Genomic DNA, 13,193 nt, shown 5'->3' on the forward strand with positions numbered 1-13,193 from the left:
GAAATGTGGCTTGATGCAACCGTATTGATGAACTTGAGGAAGTAATCAGACTGTTTTGCTGCCAGGTGCTTGGCCCGTGCATGCAGGCTACCTTCCCTCCAAAGCATTAATTTTCGGGGAACAATTTTGCCATACAGAGATGTAGTGCAATAGTGCAAAAAAAGATTGATAGATTTAATCTTTTTTAAAGCTGTTTTAGATTTTCAGGGAAATGGAGCAGAAGATGCAGAGAGATCTCAAATAACTCCTCTGCCTCCCAGCTTGCCCTATTGATACCATCTGAATTAGTGTGATACATTTATTAGGACTGATGAGCCAATACTGACACATTATTATAAACTTCAAACCATAGTTTAGTTGGGACCCATTCTTTGTACCCAACATGTTGTTGGTTTTGAGGGCATAATGGTGTAGTTTGAATGTATTTTTTTTTTTTTTTTGGTGATGCTTGGTATTGAACCCAAAAGATAAACCCTAATGCATGCTAGGCAGGTTTCTACCAACTGAGTTATATCCCCATCCCCCTGTGTATACACTCATGTATGTATATATGTATATATATATTTTTCTTTTTGGTGCTAGGAATTGAACCCAGGGCTTTACACATACTAGGCAAGCACTCTACCTCTGAACCACATTCCCAGGCCTATAGTTTGGATCTCAAATCCCCCCCCCCTCAAAGGCCCATGTGTTAAAGGTTTAGTCCCCACCTTGGCACTAGTGGGAGATATTGGAACTTTTAAGCAGTGGGGCCTAGTGGAGGTCTTATGGTCATGGGGATGTGTCCTTGGGGTGGGGGGCTGGGGGACACTTCCCCTTCTTCCTTCCTTTTTTTTTGTATTGAGGATTGAATGCAGGAGCACTTAACCACTGAGCCACATCCTCAGCCCCTTTTAAAAAAATCTATTTTATTTAGAGACAGGGTCTCGATATGTTGCTTAGGGCCTGACTAAGCTGCTGGGGCTGGCTTTGAACTTGAAGTCTTCCTGCCTCAGCCTCCCAAGCAGCTGGGATTACAGGTGCGTACTACCATGCATAAACCTTTCCTCTTTTTAAAAACACATCTTTATTTATTTTTATGTGGTGCTGGGATTGAACCCAGTGCCTCATGTGTGTGAGATAAGTGCTCTACTACTGAGCTACAGCCCCAGCCCAACCTTTCCTCTTTTTAAGTTGATTATTTTATTTTGTTATAGCAATGGAAAGCTAATACAGATGATGACATGTATCCACCATGATAGTATCACACAGAATAGTAGTATGGCCCTAAAAATCTCCTGTGCTTCTGGAGACATTTTTGATTGTTACAACTAGGTAGGTGTTACTGGCATTTCCTGGATAGAAGCCAGAGATGCTGTTAAACATTCTGTCTTGTACAAACAAGGCAGCCCCCACAACAATGTCCGTGGTGCCAACATTGCAAGACCTTGTTGTACAGGCAGTTGCTCAGGGGGTTGCATGTGTGTTGAGGTAGAAATAAGGGATGTGAGGCTCCAGGGCTGGAAAGTCTGCCTCAGGCAAAGGAGAGCCCCTGGGTGGATTGAGGAAAAAGTGACAGAACCTACACACATTCCTTTAACTCTCACCCTCCTAATTCAGACGCCCCTGAGTCTGAGTGCAATAGAAAGGTGCAAAGTTATAATTAGTAGGTTGTGTACCATGAGGTTAGCTTAGGTTAGTGTCCAGTGAAATGCAGTCTCTGATCCATCTAAAACTAAAAGCCCTAGCCTTGAGTTTGGGTCCCCGTGTTTGGGGTCCCCTGTTTTTAAGCCTCAGAGGTGTTTTTTACTGCCTCGGTTCCCTTTTCTGAAAAGAAAAACAATTGGCCTTCTTATCTCTGTGTAGATAGGGTATCTTCAGGAGTTGATCTCTGCAGTGCACGACTGTTAGCTTTTGTGATGCCAGTGTTGCAACAGAGGCAAGACGTGATTCATTAAAAACTGCCCACGAAGAACAGGGTAGCTCATGTGGATGCCAAGCGTGTGAGTGGGGTGGTAAGCTGTCCGAGGACTGCTGTGAAAGAGATTTATAAGGGAAAATACGTTTTTTCCAAGTCAGCACTTCTTGCAATCTGAAGGCTCCTGAAGTTGGGATTGGGGGTGTCAAGTGGGAGCAAGGATTCTATTCCCCTGATGGGCATGGGAAGAGAACCCCAAACCAAACTCACTCCCTTATAAAATGTAAATATGAATCAAGAGAAGTAGTCCTTTTCATAGATTACCTCCTCTACCCTCATCTGTCTGAAGTTGTAAGACCCAAAATATAGCCAGAAATTTTTTTTTTTTAAAAAAATCTTCCTTTTTAGGTGCGTCTTTGGGCTGGAGAGGGAAAAGCTTTGCAGAACAAAGGTTCCAACTGAGGCATGTAAAACAAGTTTTATGAAAACTTTAATTATCTCCCACCTGCTGGTACTTTGTGAAGTTCACAGAAAAAAAGGATAATTGAGAACAGCATTTGATATGCCTAAGAGTTGCTGGGTTCTTTCCTCATCTTAAAAGGAATTTGTTCTTAATCAAGCTTATTTCACAATAAGTAGGTCCAGACACTGAGTTCACATTGGCATGTTTGACACTATTTAATTAAGATACTTTACACATGAGGTGTCTACTTTTGTTGTTTTGAATTGAATGTCTTCATAAGTTTGGGTTTGGGGCATTTAGCTTAGTGAGAGAGATCATGCACTGGCCATGTTCCAGTGTGTTCTTTGTGAGTGGGGTTATGTTTTGTAAGGCATGTTTAGGAAGAGTGAAGACAAAGCATTCTGGTACCTTGCTCCTCACTGGACTCTGAAATATTCCTGGCCTTAAATTAAAACCCCAGGAACCACCCTTATTTTGCATTCTGCAGCCCTAAAGGATTAATCCTTCTTTGTTTTCCTTTTATCTCTATCTTCCTACAGTCTTCCTTTGCTCTTGAAATGCAGGATCTGTATTACAGGTATCTGGGCTCAGAGCTTTTCAGTGTTGCAACAGCAGAAACTGCATCACTTTTTTTAAGCATTCACCATGTGCAGGGAATGGTGCTTAATGCTCTTATCTTCTCATTTAATCCTCCTGAGAAGCCTGGGGTCACCTAGCTGGTGGATGGTAGAGTGAGATTAGAACCTGCTTCCTGACCAATCTGTTAATCACAAGGGTACAGTGCTCTGCTTGTTGTGCTCTACGATTTAGAAAAACTCTCAACTTTCTGGTTTTTGTTGTTGTTGTTATTTTTTAATATATATATTTTAACTTGTAGATGGACACAATGCCTTTATTTATTCATTTATTTTTAATGTGGTGTTGAGGATCGAACCCAGTGCCTCACCTGTGCTAGGCAAGTGCTCTTGTGCTGAGCCAGAACCCCAGCCCATGTTTTTTGTTATTATGAATCTGAAATTTTGTTGCTTCTAGAAAGGTGTCTGACATCTCCACAATATATTTTCATTATAACAATTCATTAGCAGTTCTCTAAAGACCTAAAAGCACTCTATAGTTATATTGAAGTTTTTCTGTTTTGTTTGATTTTTTTTTTTTTAAGTCTTGCTGACCTGTCCCCAGCTTTGTTGTAAAATGTAGGTTATTCTGTTTGTTGCATTTAAAACTCCTTAATTCCACCCTGCTCACCATTTCTGTACCTACTTAGGTACTTGTTCTACATCCTTTAAGTATAGTATGAGCTGAAGTTGAAAGGAAAGGAACATTTACTGAACACATGCATTCTGACCATGTGAATGATCTCCACTAGTGTCCTCTGTCACCCATTATGGTTGTAGACATTGCTATTTGTGGGTGAGGTATCAAAGGCTAAAAGAGGTTCTGTATTCTTGCTCTGAACATCCATGGCTAGTGGATGTCACAGAACAAGGGTTTAAACACAGGTCTCAAACACTGAAGCCCAAGTTCTTCCCACTCTACATTCTTTCTATTGAATGGGAATTAGGAAAGAAGAGAGTTTACTTTTTTCCTCTTAGGAAGAGGGATGTGGAGTAGGCTTGTAGAAACACATGGAAAGCCTCTCTCTCTCTTTCTTCCTCTTTTCCTCCTCTTTCTCCCTCCCCCCAAAGCCATAGACCATAGAGGCCAACTCAGCAAGGGTGGTTCACTCACATCAAATGAATGGAAAAATCGGGTCATGGAGCTGCCAGAGCCTGCATTCCTGTTTAATTGGCCAGCACACGCTTTCTCTGTGTTTGTTTACCTTATGGCTAATTCTGACAAATAAAATGGATTCTTTCCTTGGCCTCTTCATGTGGGAGAAGTAAGCTGTGGGATTTTAGTGGAAGGAATAAAGGAATGAAAATGCTTGGGATTTAGAAAATCTCTGCATAGGTGGTACAGAAGAGGGTATCCTTGTTGACTTTGGTGACAAAGCATATGATGGCCACTTCCTGGATCACATTCATTAATTTAGACACTGCCCTGTTAATGCAGGACACATCCTCCCTGGATGCCCCCCACCCCAACCCCAGCACCTATGCCAACCCTTCATGACTGTGCTTCCTTCTGTGGGAGAGCACTGACTAGTCAACTAGCATGTTTTTATTGAGTTTCTACTAAATAAGAATTTAGTTGTTGTGGTCCAGATTGCCAGGCAAAATGTTAGAATAAATAATAGATTACTTTAGGATTTAAAGCATTCAGAGAGTAAGATGAAAATTTACTTCTTTCTGTTTGTTTTCCAGTGCTGGGGATCGGACCTAGGGCCTTGCGCACACTGGGCAAGTACTTTATCACTGAGCTGCACCCTCAGCCCAAGAGCTGTTATTTCTATACCTTCTCTATATCACACCATTTCAGGATTATTGGAAAAGGTTCTCATGCCTTCCAGAACTGAGACTTTTAGGAGCCACAAGTTTCCCTTCAGAGCCTTGTTCACTTGAAGGTTTTTTTGGAGTTGGGGGCTTTACTAGGGATTGAATCTAGGGGTGCTTTACTACTGAGCTACATACCACCTCCTTTTAAAAATGTTGAGATAGGGTCTTATTAAGTTATCCTGGCTGGCCTCTAACATGTTATCCTCCTGCCTCAGCCTCCAGAGTCGCTGAGATTATAGGTGTGTGTCCATGCCTGACTTCAGTTGGGGTTTTATTTCCTGTCCCTTCTTCCCTTTCTTGTGTGTGTGTGTGTGTGTGTGTGTGTGTGTGTGTGTGTGTGTGTGTTTCCCCTGGAGTCTCTGGCTGTTGCTTCGCCACAGTGTCTTCTGGTAGCTTAGCAACATTGATTCTCATGTAGCAAAGCCTCCCTGGGCACTGCTGGCCTCCCAAGGAAAAAAATTATGTGAAAGTGTCAGGTATCCAGCAGACTATATCTCCTTGGACTAAATATTCCCTTTGGCTCGGTAAAGGCCAAACCCTTTAGTCCACCCTGGATGTTAGGGGACCTTCTGCTTGCTTTATTTATTGACTTTTTAAAGCCAAAGCAATGTTAACAGAGCCAAGAATAATGTTGGAGAGATTCTGTATGAGCACATAGCCTTGCATAGTTTTTCTGACTGAGATCAGCCTGCCTGACACTAGGGGCCTGGGAGCTGCTTTGGTTGAGAAATGCTCGGATGGGATGGGTCCTAACTTTAGAGCCCTTGACTTCTAATGGGCTCCACCTTGCCCACCCTCTTTCTGCCTTTCAAGTTGTTCTTTGCCAGGGTTTTGAGCTATATGTGGACCTTTGTTTGGAATTGTCCAAGAGCATCAAAAGCAAGTATTGTAGTTCCCAGGTCAGCATGGAGCTTTTTCTTCACATCAGGCATGTGCAAAAAAAGAAGGAAACAACCACTGACTTCCAGGGATGGTTCCTAAGAAATGAATAGGAGAAATGGAATGATGGAAATAGGTGAACGGACTCCCAACCCTTAACCCTTTTTAGAGGTTACTTCCTGCTCTAATTAAAAATACCCAGGGTTAGGGGTGTAGCTCAGTGGTGGCACTCTTGCCTAGCAATGCACAAGGCCCTGGGTTTCATGTAGCACTGGTGGGGGGTGTGGGGGGGTCATGATCATTATGGGACATGTCATCCTGAATAAAACCCTGTTCCTAGAACTCTCTCCCTTGTACCTTTTCATCCCACTCAGGAGACCTGACACAGTGCTTAGTCTTAGATGTCTCTCTTATCCCTAATTGACAGGACTCTCCCCAGAGAACACCCTCAGCCAGACTCATCTTTCATACACACCTCAATTTTTCTTCGGTGTCCTCAGCTAAATATCTGGGGGAAAAGTTCCAAACTGTCTCTGATTTCCTAGGGTTTTGATTAAAAACCCTAGGAAATTGGAATTTAAATGCTTAAAAACTGTTCATATTCTTGAAACTCGTTTTACAGGGTCATCCAGAAGTGCTGAGAAACTTGGGTCAGACATCAGCTCCATTTAGTTTGTTATTCACAAGGGGTGGTCCATTGCTTTTCTAGTATATGAACCCAGGATACTGAATTTCCCTGTAAATTAAGTAGCTAGAAAACCAAATTAAGAACCAAGTTTTATTTCAAAAGGCAGGTGGATGAGAGAATAAGGACCTGTTCCCTGCTCACCTGCCCTCTCCAGTGACCATCCTGTCTCCGACCCCCCAGAAACGTCATCTTTACCCTGGACCCTGCCAGACACACTTCCACAACTCATTTGTGTGAGCCCCAGCATTCTCTGCATTTTGCTGATCATGCCCTGCCGTCATACCCACAGCACACTGAGTCTGCCTTTAGAGGTACTATTTCCACAGACAAGGCCCCCTATCTCGTGGCTTTGCTCTCCTCATTTCTGTGGGGTAGCTCCTCCGTAAATATTTCCCAAGTGAGCTTTCCTGGCCAGTTATATTTGGACCTTTCTGCCTCCTCATCCCTGAGTCGTCCTGGCTTGGTGGCCAGCATAGCAGAGGGTCTCCCTAAGGGCAGTCTGTCTTAAGAGGAGGTGTGAGAGCTTCAGCTAGGGAGTTGATGGCCAGCTCTTTTCTTTGTTAGCCTGAGGTCGAGAAGGTGGAGTAGGAGGAGTTTAGAGCTGTGGATGTAATGGAAATTTGAGGCCTGTGCTGGTTCAACTCCAAGAACAAAGACTACTTACACAACAGCCAGCGAGGAACAGCTTCTGCCTGGGGTAATCAGGGAGAAGAGGGAGGCCTGGGCAGTGGAGGTGTTTCTCCATCTCAGAAGCCAAGAATGAGTGCCAGCCAGTCAGTCTCCTTTATCTTTTTCTTCCAGTCTTTACCTCCCAATCCTAATTGGCATAGTTCTTGGCTGTGTTGGTATGGGAAAGAAGAAATGGGAAAGAAAGATAGAAAACAAATCTGAGGTGGGAGTTTTGCTCCTTTCTATTTAAAAATGGAAGTGTCTTGTTTGTTTACTAGTTGTGATGGTGCTGGCCTATAATCCCAGCTACTTGGGGAGGCTGAGGCAGGAGGATTGCATGTTGAAAGCCAGCCTGGGCAATTTAGCAAGACCCTGTCTAAATAAATAAATAAATAAGGGAAGCTTTCAATTCTGTGGATTAGTGGGTCTAACACAAATGTGGAGGAAGAGGCCTACCAGTTACAGATCTTTCACTCTGCTCCTAGGAGAGCTATGACCACCAGTTTCTCCTATATTCCTTGGCCTGATCTTCATGCCCCTATTGCCTTCTGTTCAGTGGCATCCGTGGCCTCACACTCCCATGGGTTGTGCAGGCTGTTTTCCTTGTGACTTTAGTTCCATCACACAGCCCTCCCCTTCACCTCACCTCTTAGAAGGCTGCAAGCTGATCACCTCTGCATGTCCTCAGGGGTTGACAGATTCACCTTCAGCTGACAGCTTCCTGCAGATGTCTTCTAGATCCTGGTGCCTTGAAATTTCTCTGCTCAGAATTTCCTCCAATACATGCCTGTCCCTTAGGGCAGTCCTCATATAGCACATTCTCTTGTCAGTCTTGTTTTCTTGACTTGCTGAAGGGTTTGGTTTTTAAGATTTCTGCTTTCTCAATTCAGAGCCAGTAAAGACTATAAACATATCAGCTGGATGGGGTGGCACCTGCTTGTAATCCCAGCTACTCAAGAGGTGGAGGCAGGAGGATCACAAATTCAAAGCCAGCCTCAGCAATTTAGCAAGGTCCTAAGCAACTTAGACCCTGTCTCAAAATGAAAAATCAGAGGGACTAGGGATGTGGCTCAGTGGTTAAGCTTCCCTGGATTCAATTCCCAGTTTAAAAAAAAAAAAAAAGACTATAAATTGGGGATTCTTTCTCTAATTCTCTGTAAATTCTGAACAGTAAACTCAGTTCTTCGCTATTCATTTTAACTCTTTATCATAGAATGGGTTTGAGCAGGTAAAAGTGTAGCTTTTGGAGTCAAGTGCTGGGGCATAGGAGCTGGGTCTGCTGTTCCATCATTGGCAGCTCTATCCTTTGCCAGGTGACTGGCTGTGTGGGCCCCATCTCTGCCTCCTGTGCTCACTCTTTGACAGTCCTCAGCAAGGCCTGAGTCTCATGAGTTTTAATTTCAATCTTAGTCCATTTTCTGTCATAATAGCAAAATACCTGAAGCCAAGTAATTTATAAGTTTATTTGGCTGGAAGTTTATTTGGCTCAGGGTCCTGGAGGCTGGGAAGTCCAAGGATATGGCACCAGCATCTGCTTAGCATCTGGTGAGGGACATCCCACATAGCAAGACAAAACAAGTAGGTCAGCCTAGGCCCTTTTAGAAAGCCACAAGTCCTGTCAAAGGGGCCCCGCTCTGATGGCTTTATCTAATCCCAGTTACCTTTTAAAAGCCCCACTTCCAAACACCACCAAAATATGAATTTGGGGATTAAGTTTTTAACACATGAAATTTGAGGGGCAAATTCAAACCATAGCACTTTCCCATTCTACATAAAGTAGAGATAACTGTGACTCATAAAACGCCAGAAGCTGTAAGAAGGTGTTCCATTTTGTCTTGGGAAGCAGTGTGCTCAGATGGGAGGACGCAGCTTTTAAGTGTAAGAGCAGCCTTCTGTTCTGTGCCATTCAGTACTCTGGTTACTTAGTCTCTCTGAACTGTTTTCTTGTGTCAGATTGGGCATTGATGATGCCCCGCTAAAGGGCTATTAGGGGAACTAAATGTGATTATGCACGAGAGGTCAGGACAATGCAAGATGTATGGTAAGAGGTGCTTGTGAGAAGTGTGTGGAGAAGAGATTTAGGCAGTTGTGATATCTGAGTGACTTATCCCAGGAAATAATTTGAATACAGCTGTTTGGATGGTTTTTTTGTTTGTTTGTTTTTGGTACTGGGATTGAACCCCGGAGCACTTAACCACTGAGCCACATCCCCAGCCCTTTTTAAATATTTTATTTAGAGACAGGGTCTCACTGAGTTGCTTAGGGTCTGGCTAAATTGCTGAGGCTGGCTTTGAACTTGCAATCCTCCTGCCTTAGTTTCCTCAAGAGGTGAATTAATTACAGGCAAGCACCACTACACCTGGTTTATAGCTGGGTTTTGCCAAAGCCTGCCAGATTACAACCTCAGCACATAGCCTGCTCTGGGTGGTTCCTTTTGTTTGTTGAAATATAATGAAATACATCCCATTTTGTGCCTTAAGCTATGTGACATTCACTCATTCAAAAAATATATGTTAAATTAGTATATGTATCTTCCCAGAGCCTGAATAATTAAGGGGAAAGTTGAACAAAATAGTCCCTACTTACAATTTTGCCTGGGAGACAAACAGAAACCCAGTCATTACTATGCAGAGTGGTAATTGCTATTGAATGAGCTGACACATGTGAAATGCTTGTACCGGGAGCCTGGCCCTGTCATACTAAGCCATCTTGTAAGCATCTAAGCTCTGTATCAGTGTAAGAGGAGGGAGGAAGGCAGAGGGCAGAGGAGAGGCACATAGAGGAGAGACTTCTAAGAATAGGTGATGTTTGATCAAAATCGTAAAGAAGGCTTACCAGGTGAACAGGTGTGCAGGTGGCTGTGGGAGGGAATGGTACTGGGGAAGGTAGTAGGGGGAGCGCTAGGCAGCTGCAGCAGAGTTGCTTGATGCATGAAGGTACCAGACTGCCTTTGCTCCTCTTGCTGAATTCGGTCTTTATCCAGAGGGTGATCTAGAGCAGCAGGAAGATGATAGTGCAGGGGCTTTGGTTTTTGTATCAGGACAGATTGGAAGGGAGTCAGACTGGAAATAGTTGAGAGCCAAGTATAGCAACCTGGATCCAGACTCTGGTTGTCCCAGTGGGGTGGAGATGAGGAGTGGATTCCGGCACTGTCCAGGAAATGATGGAGAAGTGAAGAAAAGGAAAGAATGTGGAAGGAATCCCAGTTTCTGGCTTGGGAAGCTGGGTGGTTCCATTCACTGAGATAGGGAACAATAGCAGAGAAAGACAGGGATGGGAGAGGCAGTCCCTTGTGAGAAAGTAGACACACCCAGCAGGCAGGTACTCTATTCTCACTCTGGAATTCTCAATTACCTACCTCTAGATGAAGGAACAAATGATTTCTTTTTTCTCTTGTACGTACATTTTTTGAGGTGTATATATAATAGGATAAAATGCACAGTTCCTTTTAAAAAATGTTTCCCTTTCACAGAAAAGGGAAAAAACACAGGGCCTAGTCATGATAGACTAGCTACCACTGAGCTACATCCTCAGCCCCAAATCATGGTTCTTAGTGCCCAGTTCAGTGTGTTTGGACAACTGTTGCAGTATTCAAAACAAGTTACAGAAATTTCTGTCTTTCTGCAAAGTTCCCTCATGCTCCTTCCTGGTTTGCTTATCAGACCAACTTTTGATCTTATTTTTTCCAGGAAGACTTCTCACGACCATCTAAGCATAAAGCAGTCAGTAATTCAGATCCTCACTGGTTGCTCTTTGTCTTAGCTCCTGACCCAGCATGTAGTGCTTTCTGATTGCTTTTAGAGTGCCCTCCTGGAGCAAAGGCTGGGGATGAACCCCTGGGCATCTAGGGAGCAGAAAGGCAGCGGGGAGCTCACATGGATTGTAACCACCAGAGTCTGGACTGACCAGCCTCTTGGCACTCCAGCCCAGACTGTGGGATTTGAGGAGGAGAGCCTCATTTCTGATAATTATGCTATTATCAGACCCAGTCCGTACCTGGTTCTAGGTGGCAGTAATGTCTTTCGTGGTCAGCCTGTTCTTGGGACTGAAAGGATTCTCTGCTTCTAAACATGTATAAGGAATTTTTATGACAGAGTTCCAGATCAGCCCCCTTAGAGCAGGTTGCCCTTTTCCTCTTTTTCTTGCTTCTTTTCCTTTTGAGCAGGGTCTTTGGGCATGCCATTCACGGCCACTTGGGAGATTCTGTGGGTTTTCAACGGCCTCTTTATTTTGAGTCTGATTGTTTTGCTTTAATCAGAAAAATAAATACTTATTTTCAGTTTTCTCCCCGGCCTAGCTCAGCTAGTTTCAAACAATCCTTTTTAACTCTACCACATGTGAATTACAGGAAATGCTGTCCTGTTGGGGAAATGGGTCATTTCCAAGATTTTCTCTCCAGGAAAAGTGTAACTCATTAGTTTACTAAGAAAGGCTCAAACAGGCAACAAAGAAGTACTTATTAAGATGTTTTATCCTTTTATGTGTCCCTAATCATAGCCTTATCATAAACCTCAGCTCTGGTAGTTAGTTCAAAGTTGTTTAATTAAATTCTTTTATTTTGTATTTGAGGAAATAAAGAGACTTCTCCCTCTCCTACCTGCCAAAAGAGTGATCTGCTCAGGATGTGTTGTCTTCAGGGACCTTGTTGTCCTGGAATAAGATTAAGACTTTTTTTTTTCATTAAAAGAATCATTTCTTTTAAAAATTATTATAATCTTACTGTTTTTATAAATTCTTCCAATGAAACCTTACCTTTGAACTTGTAGAAGATTTGCTTGAAATAAAAGCAGAGTTTCCATTCTTAACCAAATAAATCGTAACTCACAGATTTTTTTTGCAGGACGACTTGGTCTCAGTGTTCTTTTGTTCATCACTTTCTTCTTGGACCAATACAGTGCTTCACCACAGTGGGCATTGTGGTTGGATTCCATACCTGTGAGAGAAGTTTCTAGAGCTTTTGGCTTGAACCCATTTACTTACCAGTTTTCCTCTGAACCATTCTTTTTGCTGCCCCCTGCTGGAGGCCAGAAAGAGCCCATCCTCCCGGCTAACTCTTCCAAGATGCAGAAAGGCAAAGAAAGTCCAGCAAATAATGACACAGTCATATGAAGTTTTCATGTTGGACATCCCTACTTATCAGTCCCAACCATGTCCTTACCTGCTTGCCAGAGAGACCTCAAGTTCCCTGGTTCAAAACCAAATTAATTTTATCCATCATCCACCATTTTTTAACCACTTTGTTCTTTCCTTTTCCTTCCCTATCTTTCCATTCACTCATTAATTCATTCATGCATTCCAGAAATATTTGAGCTTTTAACTTTTCTACATGTTTTTAAAGGCTCGGTTAATTCTGATAAGTGTCACACTGCCACATTTACCTAAGCTACAGGTCACATTGTTTCTCAACTCATCTCCCTCTACCTGCCATCTTCTCTGAATCTAATTAGGTCAGGACATGGTCATTTCAATAGTCCCTTAATGAATCCACCAGCCTCTAGTCATACCTCCTCTACTGAACACCCCAGCAATCTTTCTACAGTACCAATTGTTTGTAATGCTGTCCTACATAACAGACCTTCAGTGATGATGGATTAAATCCAGACTCCTTGGGGTGACTTCAAGACCTCCCACCACTGAGCCCCACCTGGCCTTCTAGCATGTTCTCCTGCACTCTCACCTTTGCACTGTATACCCAGCCACATCGATCTGCTCCAGAGGTCTCCAAACACACCATCATCATCTTGCCTCTGAGATCCTTTATGGGGGATGGTTCCTCTACCAGGAATGCCCTTTTCTTCTATGATGAGGCTGTGCTAAAATGTAAGCTGTGAACCTTGTCCCTTCAGATGTTACTTTATAGTACAGTCATCACTGGCTTTCCATATCTGTGTCCTACCTGTTTCCTGTATTATTGTTAATTCTCTATTGTCTCTCCCTCCAGATTGTGCGCCCAGGGTTCAGCCCAGGTGTTCTAGGTCTGGGCCTCATTTTCAATAGTCCCATCAATGATGTCATGAATAAGAGTTGTTCTAGTTAGACTCACCATCTCCTGTAGTGCCCCTAATCTCCCTAACAGCCTCCAAGACTTTCTGATCTGTAGTCCTTGAAAAGCTTACAGTTCCACAAATGTACTGGGCTTTATCTGCCTTTTGATCTGTCTTG

The 13,193-nt window shown here is 43.2% G+C and overlaps 1 protein-coding gene and 1 long non-coding RNA gene across 4 annotated transcripts in view; one reads left to right on the forward strand and one right to left on the reverse strand.

Annotated features, from left to right (window-relative positions):
* Nucleotides 1-13,193, forward strand: part of Nxn (nucleoredoxin) — a 151,039-nt gene that overhangs the window by 75,791 nt on the left and 62,055 nt on the right. The gene's annotated exons all lie outside the window — the stretch shown is intronic.
* On the reverse strand, nt 2,312-11,963 carry LOC144376133 (uncharacterized). Its single transcript, XR_013436238.1, has 3 exons — nt 7,678-11,963; nt 7,027-7,199; nt 2,312-5,772 (listed from the first exon to the last, which is right to left on the reverse strand). It is a non-coding gene; the product is annotated as an uncharacterized LOC144376133 (long non-coding RNA).

Source organism: Ictidomys tridecemlineatus, chromosome 3 (genome assembly GCF_052094955.1).
Source record: "Ictidomys tridecemlineatus isolate mIctTri1 chromosome 3, mIctTri1.hap1, whole genome shotgun sequence".
NCBI lineage: Eukaryota > Metazoa > Chordata > Mammalia > Rodentia > Sciuridae > Ictidomys > Ictidomys tridecemlineatus.